Below are 13770 nucleotides of genomic sequence, written 5' to 3' on the forward strand. Positions count from 1 at the left end.
AGATTAAAGCTCCACAATCAACTCGATGTCCCTGCATCTGTGGAATACACGAATAGACAACGAATCATCCCATATTAAGGAGGTGGACTTTTAGAGCAGATTTATAATTTTTTCCCCTTTTCCTCTTTTTGTGAGTGTGTATGTGGATGCTTCTGTGTGAGATTTTGTCTGTATAGCTTTGCTTCCACCATTTGTCCTAGGGTTCTATCCGTCCATTTTTTTTCTTAATAATTATTTTTTATTTCAATAACTTTATCTTTTCTTTCTTTCTTTCCTTCCTTCCCTCCTTTAGACAACGAATCATCCCAAATTGAGGAGGCGGACTTTGAGAACAAGATTTATGATTTTTTTCCCCTTTTCCTCTTTTTGTGAATGTGTATGTGTATGCTTCTGTGTGAGATTTTGTCTGTATAGCTTTGCTTCTACCATTTGTCCTGGGGTTCTATCCGTCCGTTTTTTAATTTTTTCTCTTAATAATTATTTTTTTATTTTAATAACTTTATTATATTTTATCTTTATTTTATTTTACTTTATCTTCTTTCTTTTTTTCCTTCCTTCCCTCCTTCCTTCCTGCCTCCCTCCATCTCTCCTTTCTTTTGTTTCTTTCTTTCTATTTCTACTACTTCTTTCTTTCTACTTTTTCTCCATTTTATTCTGAGCCATGTGGATGAAAGGCGCTTGGTGCTGCAGCCAGGAGTCAGTGCTGTGCCTCTGAGATGGGAGAGCCAACTTCAGGACATTGGTCCACAAGACACCTCCCAGCTCCACATAATGTCAAATGGCGAAAATCTCCCAGAGATCTCCATCTCAACACCAGCACCCAGCTTCACTCAACGACCAGCAAGCTACAGTGCTGGACATCCTATGCCAAACAACTAGCAAGACAGGAACACAACCCCACCCATTAGCAGAGAGGCTGCCTAAAATCATAATAAGTCCACAGACACCCCAAAACACACCACCAGACGTGGACCTGACCACCAGAAAGACAAGATCCAGCCTCATACACCAGAACACAAGCACTAGTCCCCTCCACGAGGAAGCTTATACAACCCACTGAACCAACCTTAGACACTGGGGACAGACACCAAAAACAACGGGAGCTACGAACCTGCAGCCTGCAAAAAGGAGACCCCAAACACAGTAAGATAAGCAAAATGAGAAGACAGAAAAACACACAGCAGATGAAGGAGCAAGGTAAAAACCCACCAGACCTAACAAATGAGGAGGAAATAGGCAGTCTACCTGAAAAAGAATTCAGAATAATGATAGTAAAGATGATCCAAAATCTTGGAAATAGAATGGACAAAATGCAAGAAACATTTAACAAGGACCTAGAAGAACTAAAGATGAAACAAACAACGATGAGCAACACAATAAATGAAATTTAAAATACTCTAGATGGGATCAATAGCAGAATAACTGAGGCAGAAGAACGGATAAGTGACCTGCAAGATAAAATAGTGGAAATAGCTACTGCAGAGCAGAATAAAGAAAAAAGAATGAAAAGAACTGAGGACAGTCTCAGAGACCTCTGGGACAACATTAAATGCACCAACATTTGAATTATAGGGGTTCGAGAAGAAAAGAAAAAGAAAGGGACTGAGAAAATATTTGAAGAGATTATAGTTGAAAACTTCCCTAATATGGGAAAGGAAATAGTTAATCAAGTCCAGGAAGCACAGAGTCCCACACACGATAAATCCAAGGAGAAATACGCCAAGACACATATTAATCAAACTGTCAAAAATTAAATACAAAGAAAACATATTAAAAGCAGCAAGAGAAAAACAACAAATAACACACAAGGGAATCCTCACAAGGTTAACAGCTGATCTTTCAGCAGAAACTCTGCAAGCCAGAAGGTAATGGCAGGACATATTTAAAGTGATGAAGGAGAAAAACCTGCAACCAAGATTACTCTACTCAGCAAGGATCTCATTCAGATTTGATGGAGAAATTAAAACCTTTACAGACAAGCAAAAGCTGAGAGAGTTCAGCACCACCAAACCAGCTTTACAACAACTGCTAAAGGAACTTCTCTAGGCAAGAAACACAAGAGGAAGAACAGACCTACAGTAACAAACCCTAAACAATTAAAATAGGAATAGGAACATACATATAGATAATTATCTTAAATGTAAATGGACTAAATGCTCCCACCAAAAGACACAGATTGGCTGAATGGATACAAAAACAAGACCCATATATTTGCTGTCTACAAGAGACCCAATTCAGACCTACAGACACATACAGACTGAAAGTAAGGGGATGGAAAAAGATATTCCATGCAAATGGAAACCAAAAGAAAGCTGGAGTAGCAATTCTCATATCAGACAAAATAGACTTTAAAATAAAGACTATTACAAGAGATAAAGAAGGACACTACATAATGATCAAGGGATTGATCCAAGAAGAAGATATAACAATTGTAAATATTTATGCACCCAACATAGGAGCACCTCAATACATAAGGCAAATACTAACAGCCATAAAATGGGAAATCGACAGTAACACATTCATAGTAGGGGACTTTAACACCCCACTTTCACCAATGGACAGATCATCCAAAATGAAAATAAATAAGGAAACACAAGCTTTAAATGATACATTAAACAAGATGGACTTAATTGATATTTATAGAACAGTCCATGCAAAAACAACAGAATACACATTTTTCTCAAGTGCTCATGGAACATTTCCAGGATAGATCATATCTTGGGTCACAAATCAAACCTTGGTAAATTTAAGAAAATTGAAATTGTATCAAGTATCTTTTCCGACCACAACTCTATGAGACTAGATATCAATTACAGGAAAAGATTTGTAAAAAATACAAACACACGGAGCCTACATAATACACTACTTAATAACGAAGTGATCACTGAAGAAATCAAAGAGGAAATTAAAAAATACCTGGAAACAAATGACAATGGAGACACGACGACCCAAAACCTATGGGATGCAGCAAAAGCAGTTCTAAGAGGGAAGTTTATAGCAATACAATCCTACCGTAAGAAACAGGAAACATCTCGAATAAACAACCTAACTTTGCACCTAAAGCAATTAGAGAAAGAAGAACAAAAATACCCCAAAGTTATCAGAAGGAAGGAAATCATAAAGATAAGATCAGAAATAAAGGGAAAAAGAAATGAATGAAATGATAGCAAAGATCAATAAAACTGAATGAACTGAAACTGAAATGAAAAAGGAGAAGTAACAACTGTCACTGCAGAAATACAACAGATCATGAGAGACTACTACAAGCAACTTTATGCCAATAAAATGAACAACCTGGAAAAAATGGACAAATTCTTAGAAATGCACAACCTGCCAAGACTGAATCAGGAAGAAATAGAAAATATGAACAGACCAATCACAAGCACTGAAATTGAAACTGTGATTAAAAATCTTCCAACAAACAAAAGCCCAGGGGCTTCCCTGGTGGCGCAGTGGTTGAGAGTCCGCCTGCCGATGCAGGGGACGCGGGTTCGTGCCCCGGTCCGGGAAGATCCCACATGCCACAGAGCGGCTGGGCCCCTGAGCCATGGCCGCTGAGCCTGCACGTCCGGAGCCTGTGCTCCGCAACGGGAGAGGCCACAGCAGTGAGAGAAGCCCGCGTACCACAACAACAAAAAAAAAAAAACAGAAAAAAACAAAAGCCCAGGACCAGATGGCTTCACAGGCAAATTCTATCAAACATTTAGAGAAGAGCTAACACCTATCCTTCTCAAACTCTTCCAAAATATAGCAGAGGGAAGAACACTCCCAAACTCAATCTACGAGGCCAACATCACCCTGATACAAAAATCAGACAAAGATGTCACAAAAGAAAACTACAGGCCAGTATCACCGATGAACATAGATGCAAAACTCCTTATCAAATACTAGCAAACAGAATCCAACAGCACATTAAAAGGATCATACACCATGATCAAGTGGGGTTTATTCCAGGAATGCAAGGATTCTTCAATATATGCAAATCAATCAATGTGATACACCATATTAACAAATTGAAGGAGAAAAACCATATGATCATCTCAATAGATGCAAAGAAAGCTTTTGACAAAATTCAACACCCATTTATGATAAAAACCCTGCAGAAAGTAGGCATAGAGGGAACTGTCCTCAACATAATAAAGGCCATATATGACAAACCCACAGCCAACAGCATCCTTAATGGTGAAAAACTGAAAGCATTTCCACTAAGATCAGGAACAAGACAAGGTTGCCCACCCTCACCACTCTTATTCAACATAGTTTTGGAAGTTTTAACCACAGCAATCAGAGAAGAAAAGTAAATAAAAGGAATCCAAATCGGAAAAGAAGGAGTAAAGCTGTCACTGTTTGCAGATGACATGATACTATACATAGAGAATCCTAAAGATGCTACCAGAAAACTACTAGAGCTAATCAATGAATTGTGTAAAGTAGCAGGATACAAAATTAATGCACAGAAATCTCTGGCATTCCTATACACTAATGATGAAAAATCTGAAAGTGAAATCAAGAAAACACTCCCATTTACCATTGCAACAAAAAGAATAAAGTATCTAGGAATAAACCTACCTTAGGAGACAAAAGACCTGTATGCAGAAAATTATAAGACACTGATGAAAGAAGTTAAAGATGATACGAATAGACGGAGAGATATAGCATGTTCTTGGATTGGAAGAATCAACATTGTGAAAATGACTCTACTACCCAAAGCAATCTACAGATTCAATGCAATCCCTATCAAACTACCACTGGCATTTTTCACAGAACTAGAACAAAAAATTTCACAATTTGTATGGAAACACAAAAGACCCCGAATAGCCAAAGCAATCTTGATAACGCAAAATGGATCTGGAGGAATCAGGCTCCCTAACTTCAGACTATACTACAAAGCTACAGTAATCAAGACAGTATGATACTGGCACAAAAACAGAAAGATAGATCAATGGAACAGGATAGAAAGCCCAGAGATAAACCCACGCACATATGGTCACCTTGTCTTTGATAAAGGAGGCAGGAATGTACAGTGGAGAACAGACAGCCTCTTCAATAAGTGGTGCTGGGAAAACTGGACAGCTACATGTAAAAGTATGAGATTACATCACTCCCTAACACCATACACAAAAATAAGCTCAAAATGGATTAAAGACCTAAATGTAAGGCCAGGAACTATTAAACTCTTAGAGGAAAACATAGGCAGAACACTCTATGACATAAATCACAGCAAGATCCTTTTTGACCCACCTCCTAGAGAAATGGAAATAAAAACAAAATAAACAAATGGGACCTAATGAAACTTCAAAGCTTTTGCACAGCAAAGGAAACCATAAACAAGACCAAAAGACAACCCTCAGAATGGGAGAAAATATTTGCATATGAAGCAACTGACAAAGGATAATCTCCAAAATTTATAAGAAGCTCATGCAGCTCAATAACGAGGAAACAAACAATCCAATGCAAAAATGGGCAGAAGACCTACACAGACATTTCTCCAAAGAAAATATACAGACTGCCAACAAACACACGAAAGAATGCTCAACATCATTAATCATTAGAGAAATGCAAATCAAAACTACAATGAGGTATCACCTCACACCAGTCAGAATGGCCATCATCAAAAAATCTAGAAACAATAAATGCTGGAGAGGGTGTGGAGAAAAGGGAACCCTCTTGCACTGTTGGTGGGAATGTAAATTGATACAGCCACTGTGGAGAACAGTACGGAGGTTCCTTAAAAAACTACAAATAGAACTACCATATGACCCAGCAATCCCACTACTGGGCATATATCCTGAGAAAACCATAATTCAAAAAGAATCATGCACCAAAATGTTCATTGCAGCTCTATTTTCAATAGCCTGGAGATGGAAACAACCTAAGTGTCAAAAAGAGTCATGGACCAAAATGTTCATTGTAGCTCTGTTTTCAATAGCCCGGAGATGGAAACAACCTAAGTGTCCATCGTCGGATGAATGGATAAAGAAGACGTGGCACATATATACAATGGAATATTACTCAGCCATAAAAAGAAACGAAATTGAGCTATTTGTAATGAGGTGGATAGACCTAGAGTCTGTCATACAGAGTGAAGTAACTCAGAAAGAGAAAGACAAATACTGTATGCTAACACATATATATGGAATTTAAGGGAAAAAAATGTCATGAAGAACCTAGGGGTAAGACAGGAATAAAGACACAGACCTACTAGAGAATGGACTTGAGGATATGGGGTGGGGGAAGGGTAAGCTGTGACAAAGCGAGAGAAAGGCATGGACATATATATACACTACCAAACGTAAGGTAGATAGCTAGTGGGAATATACACTACCAAATGTAAGGTAGATAGCTAGTGGGAAGCAGCCGCATAGCACAGGGAGATCAGCTCGGTGCTTTGTGACTGCCTGGAGGGGTGGGATAGGGAGGGTGGGAGGGAGGGAGATGCAAGAGGGACGAGATATGGGAACATATGTATATGTATAACTGATTCACTTTGTTATAAAGCAGAAACTAACAGCATTGTAAAGCAATTATACTCCAATAAAGATGTAAAAAAAAAGCATCTTTAAGTCTTTTCATGGTTATTGTTTTACTTTGATGCTTTTACCAAAATGTTTCTGCGAAAATGCCTTATCTTCAAGGAGATTCATGGAAAGAACTTTGACTAACACAGATTCCTGATAAGTTTAAGATCATAAAACTGAATTGGGTAAGAATTTCTGGAACTAATGAAAAGACTGGATTCATGCACAAGTATGAATTACATAGGTCTGAATGAACTCAGGAGAATAATTATAATTTTAATGACTTTTTGTTTGAAACATGGGTGGTTCCTTAATACGGAAACCTTTTATCTTAAACTATGACATACAACAATTTGGTAAGGTATACCTTTACAAAGAAAGATGAAACAATTATTTTTTTATCTCTATCTGATCCGTCCAGAATTTGAAAACTCTTGAGTATTTTTTTTTTGTTTTTTTTGTGGTACGTGGGCCTCTCACTGCTGTGGCCTCTCCCGTTGCAGAGCACAGGCTCCGGACGCGCAGGCTCAGCAGCCATGGCTCACGGGCCCAGCCGCTCTGCATGTGGGATCTTCCCGGACCGGGGCACGAACCCGTGTCCCCTGCATCGCCAGGTAGACTCTCAACCACTACGCCACCAGGGAAGCCCTTGAGTATTCTTTTTATGGCAAAATGTTACTTAATTAGATAAGTTCAGTAAGAATCTGTTCTGCTTCAAAAAAGAAGCGGACCCACAGATATAGAGTACGAAGTAGTGGTTACTAGCTGGGAAAGGAAAGTGGGGAGGGGCAATATAGGGGTCAGGGAGTAAGAGGTACAAACTATTAGGTATAAAATAAGCTACAAGGATATACTGTACAACACAGGGAATATAGCCAATATTTTATAATAACTATAAATGGAGTATAACCCTTAAAAATTGTGGATTTCAGAGATTGGCACAACATTGTATTGGTAAATTAATGATACTTCAATTAAAAAAATAAAATAAAATAATTAAAATATGTTAAGATTTTAAAGGGCAAAAAATAAAAATTTAAAAGAATAAATAAAACTTGTGAATCACTATATTGTACACCTGTAACTTATATAATACTGTACAGCAACTATACTTCAATTTAAATTTTTAAGTAATTAAATTTTAAAAATAACTAAAAAAAAATAAAAAGGAACCTGTTCTCGTTGTAACAGGACACAATTGGAAACATGGATTATATTACCAAATCTTTGACCCGAATGTCGTATTTAAGAGAACTGTTCCTAGTCTCAGATATGACCAGATAGTTTTAAGGAATTAAGTTGACTTTACAGAGCCAATAAAACACCTTGAAAAAAATCAACCTGGTACCCTTGCTTGCAAAGCTCCAGCAAAGCAGTCTTAGAAAGAGTTCATATGGTCAATCACTATTCTTGCTGCACTTATATAAATATTCAAGCCACATTTAATGCAAACAAATCAGTCTTACTGTGGTCAACCTTGGAAAAAAGAAATGGGAATAACTGTAGAAAGAAAAATTATGTTTGCTCATTTGTCTATATTAGATTCTAGTCCTATTAATTATCTTTAAGGTTTTGTTATATACCTGTAAGTTGGACTGAATCCTGAATTCTTACAGTTTCTTCAAATGTCTGACTGTAACTTCCCAAACTAATACTTAGGATTTTCTCCTACCCTCTCATTTGGAATTAGTAAGAGCAAAGATTACCCTTATATTTCCTTAAAAGAGACTAACCAGATCTTCCTCCCTACCCAGATGACAGCCAAACTTCAGGGACTTGAACCTTGGTATGCATCTCACAGCTGAAGAGGGCTGCACCTGACATTTGGTCCTGTGCAAATGATGGAGACCTCCAACTAAAACTGACTAGGAAGAGAACTGGCTGACGGCACAGTAGATTGCTTTCTCCCAAGATGCCAGAATAAGACCTTATACTTTAACATAAAACCCTTTTTTTTTTTTTTTACTTCCCTTTTTACCTTTACTCTGGCATTGGCCTGGAAAGATAACACCATCATTCACATCCCCCAAGGCATTGCTAAAGCTGGTAAACTCTGAAATTTAGAACAACTTTTTATTTCAGGCTAGGAGAAAATCTAACTGATCCCTGGCTTAAATGGGCAAATGCAACAATTCCTGCAAACGAATATATTAACAGTGTCATCTTAGCGGAAGTGTTTTGTGCTCAAGAAGATTAATTGTTGTCTGTGCTGGTTATCATTCTCCTTGGCCTGGATGCCTGGTGCATAATCCAGCAATGTTATTAGGTTACCTAACTGTGCCGCTAACTGTTCGCAGTCAGACTGAGGCACCTCATTGGTCAACCCCCATGAATTCAAATAGTTTAATTAGAAAGGCATTCTTGACTAAGGATCTGCTTCCTTTGGCAGGGCTATACTTCCCTAGTTAAGAGTAAATGTAGAAGAGAATATGATCAGAAATCTCTCCTTAACTATTGAGAATATTGTAGAATCCACTGCTAAGACATTAGCTGACAAAAAACTCCTTAGATTCTCTGGTAAATTTGTTCTTGATAACAGGATCACTCTTAATTCTCTTTTAGCTGAGCAGGGAGGTGTCTCTTCTGTGGGCAACACAGCCTGCTGCACCTGGATTAACACATCTGGGAAGGTTGAAACTCAGTTACATAAGGTCCCTGAGCAAGACACTTGGCTTAAAAAGGTGACTCCTTCCACAGGGTCTTTCTCTGACCTATTTGATTTTGAATGGTTTGGGTTTGGGGGACCATGGCTATAAAGTGCACTCCAAGCAATGGGAATTATTCTGCTTATAATAAGCAGAGTAATCTCCCTGGTGTGTTGTAGTCTCTCAAAAGCTTTAAATATGTGTTCTAACCACCAAGAATTTAAAAACTTTAAATAGCTGCTAACCACCAAGCAAATAATCTCCCTAAGGCTGCAATACTAGAAAAGAAATGAAGAGAATGGCCAAGTTAAAAATTGTGAACCTGAAGTTATGGCCTGTGAATATTATAGACATCAAGCAAAAAAATGTCATGAGGAATGAATACTACACAAAGGATCAACAAAAGGTGCAAGAACTACAGAGCACTAACTGAGAGTACTGCTACCTAATGCTTTAAATTATCACATCTCTCAGCTGAGCTAAGAGTCTAATCAAAAGGGGGAAATTGTTAAAAAAAAAAGAGACAGCAGGCCCCAAATGGAGTCAATGGCGCTAACACTTTATCACCAGATCGAGACATAATACCAAACCTAATTGCAATTTTAGCTTCCCTCAAGAATATAACCTTTAACCAGCCAATCTGGAATTACCTGGTCAGAATTATTGGGGTAATCCACCCTATAGAACCCTTCTATTCCCCTAAGGAGCGCAACCTTCCCTGAAACAACACGTTCCTCGCTAATAATTTCCTTTTTTGCCTACTTTCTACCTTTAAAAACCTTTCCTATTCTGTAGCTTGGCAAAGCTCTTTCTACTTGCTAGTTGGGATGCTGCTTTATTCATGAATTGTTTGATAAAGCCAATTTGATTGTTGAGCTAACTCAGTTGAATTTTTGTTATTTAACACAACTAATCCACAGAGTTTGGTCCAGTGGGGCCCTTTTCAAGGGTTGCAGTCAGCAATTAATGAGGCCAGCTTGACCCTGTCAGGAGCAGCTGCTCTGTCTCCTTTGAGGATTCGGGATTATCCCTTCATTTCCCTTAATTACTCAATCAGTGTTAAATCAATCATTAACACCATTCAAGTTAGGGAGACGCTGTTGAGATAAAAATCATATATTTGTAACTCTTCCATCTCCTACATCTATCTAATAAGGGTTTAAAAATCTAATTTGTTTTTTGTCTCATTCTATTTGCTGAAGTTGTTGGTGTCCCCATCCTGCAGGCATACTGGTGGCTTAGATGTCTGAGTCATCTTTCTTGCCTTGGTCTCTTGCCTCCTGTACAGCAGTGGTATAATGTTGCTTTTCCTTGGTTCCCTACTTCTGCCTCTTTGGGGTTTATCCTAGTAACTATATTTTGCTTGTGTAAGCCAGAAAAAGAAAAAAAAGAAAGAAAAAATCCCTTACTTTTTATGACAGAAAGAATGCTGAATTGGAAGTCTGGACACCCGGGTTTGTACCCTAATTGTTCAGCTAACTAGGGACATGACCTTGTACAAGATACTTGACTTCCAGGTTTTTCCCTTATCCATATAAAGATGTACTTGATGTCCTTTTGGTTCTAAGTATGCTTATTTGGCAAAAATTGTATTCAACTCATGGAGAAGGAAATAGCATTTATTAAGTTTCTGCTCTTTGTAGCAACTTTCTCTGGTGTTTTTATTTCTCTCTAGGTGATGCCCACCATGCCTCCATGACAAAGATAATTTCTTGTCCCTAAAGGGATTCTTCACATGGTCTCAAAAGCTGTGTACTGTATACAATTCATTCATTCATTCATTCACTTCTTGTTTCCTGTATGTCTGACACTGTATTTCACAGACAGATATAGACAAGAGCTTAGCATTTATCTGTGGCCTGAAAGTAAATTACAAAATCCAAGATATCCTTTTCCTCTAGAGAGTTGTGAAATAAACCATGTTCCATTTCTAATGTCCAAACTTCTAGTAATATAGCTTCCTGGTTGAGACGGGATTAACAGAAAAAAAATAATGAGGCAATATTTGAAATTGCCCATCTAAAGATTGACTCATTTTGTGAGCACCGTTGTAAGCAGCTCTTTCCAGGAAACTGCCCTCAGCATGAAGCCCCTTTTCTTCTCACTTTAGCAAAGCTGTATTGTAACTCACTTTTAAACCAGGCACCTCCGTGCTCAACTCATCTCCAGCCCAAGCACACCTTTCAAATCTTTTGATCACGCAATACCTTGCCTAAATTGTTGGTTCTTTCTATAGATCAAAGAAGTAGAAATGAAGAATTAATAATTAAAAGGTGACCAGATCTCTTCCCTAGCTTCCCCTTCAGTAATCTTGTGAACAAACTGTGTGAACAAGATAACATCTAGAGAAAGATCACAAGAAGTCAACCAGCCTACACTCAGTGGGGGATGGTGATGACTCTGACACCCTATCTCAGTGACTAACTGAGATTACTTCCCCTTTTCCTATTAAAACTTTCATGGTCAAGCAGAATCTTCAGAGGTGGTTTTGGGGGGACACTGAGTCCACCATCTACCCAGATTGCCGGCATTCTGATGAAAAGCAACTTTCCTTTCTACAAACATTTTTCTCTCTCAAGTATTGACTTTTGAGTGGCGAGCAGCTGGACCCGATTCAGTAACACTGTCTTTTGTGCCCATCGTTGATTGCAAATATGTGTGCCTCTGAGGCAGTACCCACCTGTTCTGGACTTTCTTACACATATGCAGTAGTGCTTCCGTAATTTCTAAGGAAAATAATCTGGAAATGGCAAACTTGTTGGAACGGAAGAGTTAGGAATTTGTGCTGAGAATCAGATAAAATGTCAATACGAATAGCTATCTGTTAAAGCTGCTTTATTTCAGGTTTCATAAAATATAAAACCTGCTGAGAGATTTATGGGAAAGTGGCACAAGTGGTGATATTAGCATATCTCCTACACTGTGAAGAAGGGCAATATGTGCATCAGATCTGATAATACCAGTGACAGAATATTAACCTGTTGGAAAGATAGGCTCCTTTGGGAGTGCCCTGGAATGAGGGATGAGGAATAAAAACAAGGAGCTTAGCTTAAGAGAGGAAACATTTAGAGGACATGATGGCTTTGATCAAACATATGAAGGGCTCTCAAAGAGAAGGAAGATTTGAGGTGAAATAGGACACATGAAACAATGATAAAGACTTATTTTGTCTCAATACAAAAAAGAAGAGAAATTTCCAACAGAATTGTCCCCTAAAGAAATAAGCTACTGTGCAAAGTAATAAGTTCCTTGTCACTAGAGGTGTTCAACATAAGACCAAGTGTCAATTTTATGGAGAAACCCATGCATAATGACAAACGACTTTGATTATTGCTTTTTTGTATTTCCCTAAATCGTATGGTTTTTATTAGATTAAATTTCGGTGACATTTTATTCTTTGGAAACTCTTCTCATTCTTTGGAAACTTCTTCTCACTATGCCTGTTTTCTTTCACAGTTGTGAATCACCTTCTCAACATCACTTTACCATTTCTTTTCCTCTTCTCCCTCTTCCCTGTGGGCAGTGGTGATCTCCTTCTTATGACAGCATGTAAATTTTATTCAATTAAATTTAGTTTAATGAATATTGGCTGAGCTCCCGTTGTACCTAAATTCTGTGATATGTATAATGACAGGGAGAGGGTGGGTGGAGGGGATGGCACAGAGATGAATAGCATAGAGGACTGGGCTTAAGGGAATTTGCAAGATTCTAAGAAAAGGGAGAAGACAAGACCCAAAATAGCTATTGTATAAGACAGAAGATAACCACTGCTATTTAAAAAGTTAGTGGAGATCACATTTACTGGAATTGTTTCAGGGAGGAGATAGCATCTGAGAAGAACATTAAAGATCATGGAAGATGGATTTCAACAGCCAAAGATAAAGAAAGCTGGGCATTTCTGAAATAGTTACCAGCTTGAGTATAGGCATAGAAGCAGAAAATGGCTGGATGTTTGGGACCAGCAAATAGCACATTTGGCAGGACAGATGTCTTTGGCATGACAAGTAGGTTTGGAACATCTAGCAGAGAACTTTGAAGTTCAAGGAAGGCATTTTTTATTTATTATAACTCAAGAAGCAATTGCAGAGTATTCAAGAGTAACAGAAAAATAATAAGGTAAGAGTTCTTCTTCTAGGGAAACTAATGTGCTAGTTTTATTTATGAAGGATTAGTATAGAAAAAGTCAAAAGTGGGAGAGTCAGCAGATCACTATGATGGTTTGAGAAACAGTAAGATTTCAAAGATTTCTGCGATACTGCAAAGGAGGTATGGAATCCTGGTTGGAGATTTCATTTTTAATTTATGCATTAATACTCACTGGAAAGAAACGTAGAAATTACAAAGTACAAATTAAAATAACCAGTAATTCCACCAACCAACCATAAAGATAACATTTGGTGTATATCCATTCTTTCATTTCTTAGACTTTTTCTTACAAATTACGATGATACCAACCATACCGCTTTATGCACTGCTTTTCTCAATCGGTAAAGCCTCACAATTATTTTTCCATGTTTATTTTACGTACCATGTTAATGACTGCAGAGTATCTGATGTACATGTGTATTACATTTAATAAATAAGTCCCCTATTGGAAGTCTTAGATG

The sequence above is a fragment of the Phocoena phocoena genome, chromosome 2 (assembly GCF_963924675.1).
Source record: "Phocoena phocoena chromosome 2, mPhoPho1.1, whole genome shotgun sequence".
Taxonomy (NCBI): Eukaryota; Metazoa; Chordata; class Mammalia; order Artiodactyla; family Phocoenidae; genus Phocoena; species Phocoena phocoena.